The sequence below is a fragment of the Vigna radiata genome, chromosome 7, assembly GCF_000741045.1.
Source record: "Vigna radiata var. radiata cultivar VC1973A chromosome 7, Vradiata_ver6, whole genome shotgun sequence".
In the NCBI taxonomy this organism is placed as follows: domain Eukaryota; kingdom Viridiplantae; phylum Streptophyta; class Magnoliopsida; order Fabales; family Fabaceae; genus Vigna; species Vigna radiata.
In genome coordinates this window covers 13,921,905-13,929,164 of record NC_028357.1, presented here as the reverse complement: position 1 = coordinate 13,929,164, position 7,260 = coordinate 13,921,905, and the positions used below count along the sequence as shown (strand labels likewise).

General features: G+C 32.6%; 1 long non-coding RNA gene across 3 annotated transcripts; it reads right to left on the bottom strand.

The window, feature by feature from the left end:
* Nucleotides 1–920: 920 nt before the first annotated feature.
* Nucleotides 921–6,945, bottom strand: LOC106766704. 3 transcript variants are annotated; one of them, XR_002668506.1, is made up of 7 exons: nt 6,411–6,945; nt 5,626–5,784; nt 2,912–3,091; nt 2,687–2,819; nt 1,480–1,554; nt 1,208–1,303; nt 921–1,132 (listed from the first exon to the last, which is right to left on the bottom strand). It is a non-coding gene; the product is annotated as an uncharacterized LOC106766704 (long non-coding RNA). The 3 variants fall into 3 exon arrangements; XR_002668507.1 differs by lacking the exons at nt 5,626–5,784; nt 6,411–6,945 and adding exons at nt 3,469–3,567; nt 4,334–4,413; XR_001376112.2 differs by lacking the exons at nt 5,626–5,784; nt 6,411–6,945 and adding an exon at nt 3,469–3,934.
* Nucleotides 6,946–7,260: the final 315 nt, after the last annotated feature.

The following is a 7,260-nucleotide window of genomic DNA, read 5'->3' as shown; positions in this document are numbered from 1 at the left end:
ATAATGTGTAGCGAGCATCTTATTAAATAAAATCACCTAATCCTCATCAATTTAAATATAAATATTTTCCAAATCAAGAACCTACTTATTAAATTTAGACAATTGTTTGATAATTGCCTTTTCATTACTTATCTTGTACATGTATGCATGTTTTAGATATAAATGGCCTACAAAAAACTTCATCATGGAAAAGCTTTCAAGTATTGTTCATAGTCCTACTATAGTCTTAGAGACTTGTATCAAAACCTTGTCACCGAGGTTAAGAACTTTGTTGTGTGTAATATTAGTATTTTTAAATAATTATATTATTTATTTCATCCTCACTTTAAAAATAAGAATTAGAAATCTTACGTTTTAACTTCTCTAATTAAATTTAGAATGTTTCATATTTATATTATCTACACTAGTAGAAAAATAACTTTTTATAACGGGTAAAATTGACTTATTATGACGGGTGACCTGACGTCATAGTTCTGGGTATCATAATAGGTCTGTGCATTTTATGACAGACAGAAAAGTCCATCATAATAGGTCCAGTGTATTATGACGGACTTTCTGTTACCTATCATAATAGGTCCAGTGTATTATAACAGATTTCCCCTTATTAGTCATAATATAGCGAATTTATTATAATGCACTTAGATTTACCTATCATAATATGTAGTGTTTTATAACGAAGATTTTTTCACCTATCATAATATGTAGAACATATTATGACAAGTAATTGTTCACCTATCATAATATATACTTTTCATAAATAAGCTTTTATTACATACATTGTTCACCTATCATAAAAACATTTTTGTAAAAAAAATTTCATTATTACATTTGACATATCTATTCAATTTTCAATTAATTTCCTGTATTATAATTTCATCAATCAATTTATAATCAATATAACATGAAATGAACATATTCAATTAAACTAACATAATGTGAAATCCATTTCAAACATTAAATTGTTCAATAATATCTAATACATAATTTGTAAATCATATTAAATCCAAATAACATCAACCTACACTACATTATAGTCATATTAAATCCAAATAACACTTAAAATAAAAGAAGCCCACTTATTTCTAATGTCTTCAATATCTGGAGCTTCCATTGGAGATGAATCATCAAAGATCTACAAATAAAATAATTANGTTAGAACAATTTTGTAATGAACAGTTACATAAGTATTAAGTTAGTTTTTTAATACCTTATCCCATGAATCAGTAATGTTTGTACAAATAATGGTGTGCATGTGCTTCATTACGTAATACCCACACTCATAGCTGCCCAATTGATGTCGACACTGCAAATTAAACACAAATAATCAAAACTCATTCAAACTAAGGACACAAAAAGATCATATTATACTCTAGCTATAGCCTTTGTACCACCTTTGATCAATTTTGGTAAACCAACAAGCCAATTTCTCATAAAAATAGCAAAATCNTAAAATACAGAATGAAGGTCAACTTCTCTTACATTAGGTATCACTATTTGCATCTTCTTCCTAGATACAGATGGAATGTCCCCAACCTTGAATGAGTTTCCAAAGACCTACAAAAGATAGACATTCATTATATCATTATAATNATATAGGAAGGAAACAAAATAGAAAGGAAAACTTACNCCTCTAAAATTTTTTTGATGGACAATGTATTAGCTTTCTTATACAAGGAACTTATTTTTAGGTCAATTCTGNACAACCAAAAATTTCTAAGCGATTTGTTGAGGCAAATAAAGGCAGAAAATTTCTAAGCGATTCATTAAAATGATAAAGAACGTGACTTCACATTGAGGAACTCTATTTTAACACAATAACCAAAGCTTTTTTCACACTAAGCAAACTTAACTACATTATATCAAACACCGTCATGATCTTTTACTCTGAACATATCTCTATAGACAAACTATTGAACCTTCAAATTTGTCAAGGTTTCACTCNTGTTTTGGGNCTTCCTCTACATCTAGCAATATGGCTAAGTACAAAATGATCAAGGGTCTGCTTGTGAATAAACTAATTTATAGATGTTCTTGCCTATTANNTTCTCTAAAAGGAATTTTNTAATACATATATAAGTTAATTTTAAAAAAGATGTTCACCCCAACAGACCCTTTCTTCTCCTAATCGAGACTTCTACAGATATTCCAGACACATAATCCAACTTCTTCTCATGCACTCATTGATAATCATAACTTGTTGGCTTGTTAGAATATAACATTCAAATTACATACAAAACAAATCTTATGATGTACTATAAAACTTTGCCTTAAGCTTGAGTTGTGACGCTTTGTCACAGGAAAACACTCAGCGCACTGCTCCATTTCATCCACCAAATCCTAGGCTTTACATTAAACTTCCTTTTTCTATCATTTTAAATGATGGACCCAGGATGTACCTCATACTAACTAACAATCATTAAACACTGACTTANACTTAAACAAAAGTCACGGGTTTAAAAACAAATATAAGATAATAAAAAAACCCAACAATTGATTTCATTCATAAGAATAATAATTCAACGTGAAAGAATAACTATATGCTGCAAGAACCGCCAGCCACACAGAAATTTCAAAAAATATTTATGGTTTCACGACTAGTCNTGGAACATCCTTTACCATATTCATTCAATAGTCAAATATATAACACAAGATAAAGGGCGTATAACACAATTCCAAGTGAAAGTACCCTTTGCTAGTTGGAAGGCATGCAGCGCACATCGTTCTGCAGCAAGTCTAACTGGGGTATTCGCATCTTTCAAACACTCCGCTAGTGCAGGACCAACTATGGTGCCTTGTGACAAAATGGCCGATGGATTTACCTGTAAAGTTTCAGGAATACACCAAATCTAAATTTCCAAACATACTATTCTACAGGTGGATACTATATGAAGGCAAGATTTCAAGCACATACCTTAGCAACAGCTTTTATGGCAGATAATGCCCTTCTCCTAACTTCACTGGAGTCATCACGGGTGGATAAAATTAGCAGTGAAAGAACATCTATTTAAAGCATTGTATCAGAAGGATCTATTTGAGCTCTATAAAGAAGCAGCCTTCCCAATGCCTTGGTTGAAACTTCTCGAAGAGGGAACTATTTTACAGAAAATTGAATAAAATCAAACAATAGCCACATAACAAGAAACTTGTTGGACTCAAGATTTAAACACATTTACTTATGAAAAACATATAAAAATAATCTGGATTTTAGGCCAAGACTTGAGTACAAAGGGTTTTCTCAAAGCATGAAGTTCCTCCATCAAATAACCAAAAATAATATCCTGAGAAGACAACAACTAAGTTGCCTTCAACCAGTCTGTCACGGAACCTATAAATCACTATAACTATCACATCTTGAAATCTATTGCTATATTTGATATTACTATAAAATGGAACATAGTGATGCCAAATACAGAATTAGGATTGCATTCAGAAACTTAGGCAATTAAAACTAATGCAGGATTACCATACCTTCTCATCCTTTAGGGTGTCTCTAAGGCAATCAACAATAGTTGGGAACAAGGAAGACGAACANATTGTTGAGGGATTGTAAGGAAGATATTTCTTGTTCTGTTAACAACAACAAGAACATCATGGAATAATTTAATAGAGATATCATCCCTTCGAATTCCTCGTATTTCAAAGACAAATAATAGGGACAAGAACATTGACGAAGGTTTGTGTCCAAAANATATTGGAAAAACGTCACAAAATAAGGCAAGTTTGGATATTGATGTGAAAAAATCAAAGTTAGGATTCAGTAATTCCATATGGCATGTGCCTCACATGGCTTGAATACTTCTTAAATTGTGAATAGGTGGCTTTTAGGTGTAAAATAATACATAGACTCGGTTTTGCCAAACTTTATCTTTTAAATTCAACTATGACATTTTTGAAGCTGTTCTCATTAATTTTCATAAATTTTAAGGCAATTTTGTTTATATAATAAAATTGAAAAGAATTGATTTTCAAGTTTACATGAAAATTTAAAGAAAGAAGCAACAATTTTGTCCTTGAATAAATAAATCAAGCGATATATCTTTATTGGGAGAAGTTTAAAATCGTTTCTTCAAGCAAAGGACACATTGTTGCTTCTGATTTGGAGTAGAGAACANATAAACACCGACCTATGTTATTTCGAGTAAAACAAAGCTTTGAATTCTCTCGGTACTGAAAAAATACGTATTAAAAAGAAGTTTATCAACATTTATTTTATGAAACTGAATCATTTTATGAAACAAAAACTCCCACAGTTTTGTATTAAACAAGTGACATCAGCAATACTAACATATTATCAAGTATTCCATCAGATTAAGAATAGCAGAAATAAAAACACCTGCAAATTGGACAGNAAATCACTAACTAAAGGGTCAACCCTGGTACTGAGTCCGCTAAGCTTCCCAAGTGCCAAGGCAGCACTAGATCGAACAGTTNTGCAGTCACATGCATGTTAATAAGCACGAATAATAAAATATAGATGACATTATGTTAGGAGAATCCCAAATATCAACATTTCATTCCAAGTTAAGTAGAAAAGTAAGAGGTTGCAAGGGCATCGGTTCAGTTCAAGATAGATGTTACCAAGGGAGTAGCATTCAAGGCCACAGTTACATGCATATTAATAAGCACACATAATAAAAGAAATATGGGATTATGTTTAGAGACTCTCAAATATCAACATTTTAGTAAAAGGTAATTAGAAAAGTAACTCAAATTCGATGGGCGGTCGTTCATCTTAATAAAAATGTTTCCCACGGAGTGTGATTCAAGGTTGCAGCATAGAGAAAAGAGTGTGGAGCCTCAGCGGTGAGGGGAAATCCTTGGAGGACTTTTCTCTGCTTTCATATATTTATCCTTTTATGTTTGAGTTTGTAAAAAAATGGTCCAGTNTGCCAAATTTCGTCTTTTAAGAAATGAAAAATTAGATGGTAAGAATGGAAGTGAAGATGAAAGGGCCAATGGTTAGGGTGGTATTCAATCAAGGAAAGATGAAGCAGGCAAACAACCTTGCATGCTAGAGTTTTACACAATACCATCAACTCACCACCAATACACAAAAACTTGTATTCACCCTTTGTGGATGGATAGTCAACTAAAAATGAGCTTTGGGCACATCTATGCTAGCCAATCTTTCCCTGCTTTAAGAACAGTCAAAATAAGTATCTGTTGTCCATTTTTTCCTTTTCATTTTTACTGCAACATTTCTTCTAATGAGGATTTTGAATATCTCATTATGTATCTTCATCTTCTTTCATAACAAAGAATGTTAATAAAACAAAACATAAATTAGGCATTAGCAAACTTAGCAATTCCTTTACGTCAGGTTCTCCTCTTTAATTATGGCATATCTGAAGGTCGAAGTTTAGTTACTAAATTTTTTCTACGTTCCACCGATTTGATATTTCCCCCAAAAAATACTTAAGTGTCAGTTAGCAATTCAGGTGACAAATCCTGCAAACACTTAATTGAATGATTTGAGATATTAATATATTGTGTGATGCTGAAAGGTGATTAGCACATTTACAAACCACAACATCAAGCATACAAAAGGTGCTAACTGAGGAGGTGAACACATTAAATCGGGGAGAGGAGGGATGATTTTATAATATATTAATATCTCAAACAAACCTTGTAGAATCCTGTAGACACTTGACAAATGTTGTTTGCAGCTGAGGAAGAAAAGGCTTCAGGGAGATTCCACCCTTTTTTATCATCGATGTTAGAGTAGACAAGATGGCACTCTTCACTTGCCATGGGAATCGATCACCTATAATTCGGATAAGAGGCCTACGACAAACAAGATTGGCAAAGTCAAGATATATAAAATATAGGTCCCCAAAATAATAAATGATAAAATATAGCATTCAGTTGGATATGACCCATGGACAATCAAATGCCAACCTCACCTAAAGTCTTAAGAATAAACTATGTACAAATAAAACTGAGAGGAGTAAGATCAAGCTCTGAATAAACTTACTGGTCAAAACGGCCCTACATAACCTATTTGTTAAATTGGCTTTAATACCCAACCAAGGACTCAAGAATCAAATCAATAACTCCAGTTGCAAGGGAAAGACATAATAATTGTATATCTTTAACAAATGAGACTAGCTCAACTTATTGAAATTTTCTTAAAAGGGAAAAATTCAATCAAAACAATTTTGAGTCAGCACATGGATATAACAATTATAAAGAGAGAAACAGTAAGCCACCAACCAATGAATTGGTTCAGTTAGTGTATTCAAATAAAAGACCAGAACATTCTCTAAATACTAAATTATAATATGACGCCATTTTATACTTCACTCTTGATTAAAATTCACTCTCCACCCTTATGAATATTGGAAATTTCAAAATTACACAATGATGAGTAATAGCGATGTGAAATTGGGGAATTTCGAAGAGAGTGAAACCTGGAGGAACTGGCGCACAGTCTCGGTAGTCTGTCCCTGAGCCACCTCAAGGAACGAAGACACCATGCTCTGCTGCTCGTTCGCGGACAACATTCCCTCCATTGATTCCGATCGATAAGGGATGGATTAGGGTTCNTTCCAATGCAGAAGAAGATAAAAAGAANCACAACCACANTGCTTTTAGTTCGCGCGGAGATATCGAAGAACACGTCTTCCCCTGACCTAGCTCTTCTTCTCTCTATAGCCTAAACCACAACCACCGAGGGAGTGTTCTCGGAGTGTTCAGAGGGAGGAGTGCCGANAAATTAGAAATGCGTGGTGTGAGAGTGTCGAAAAATTAGAGATACATGGTGTTGATGCGGAATTAGGGAACGTTGAAATGAAATGAGGAACGAAAGGAGGAACGAAGGAAGAGGCTTTAGTCACGAATAGCGGGAGAGGAACGAAACGAGAAAACGTTGAAACGAAATTAGGAAAATCTTAAAGTTTAGAAAGGAGGAGATATTATAACGAATTTTTAAAACTCCATTATAATAGGTTATCAACTTATTTACAAATTTACCATTGTATTTCATATTATAACGGATTTAGAAAAATACGTTATAATAGATCTTACACTTATTTACAAATTTGTCACCGTATTTTATATTATAACTGATTTATAAAACTACGGTTATAATATCAACCTATTATAATGGATAATTTTTATCCGTTATAATAGAGTTGTTATAAAAAACTCTTTTTCTACTAGTGTCATTTCATTTTATCTCTTATTGTCCACTAGTTCTTATCCTTCTCTGCCATTACAACATCAAAAACTTATTGGATTCATCTTTCAAAACTTCAAGAA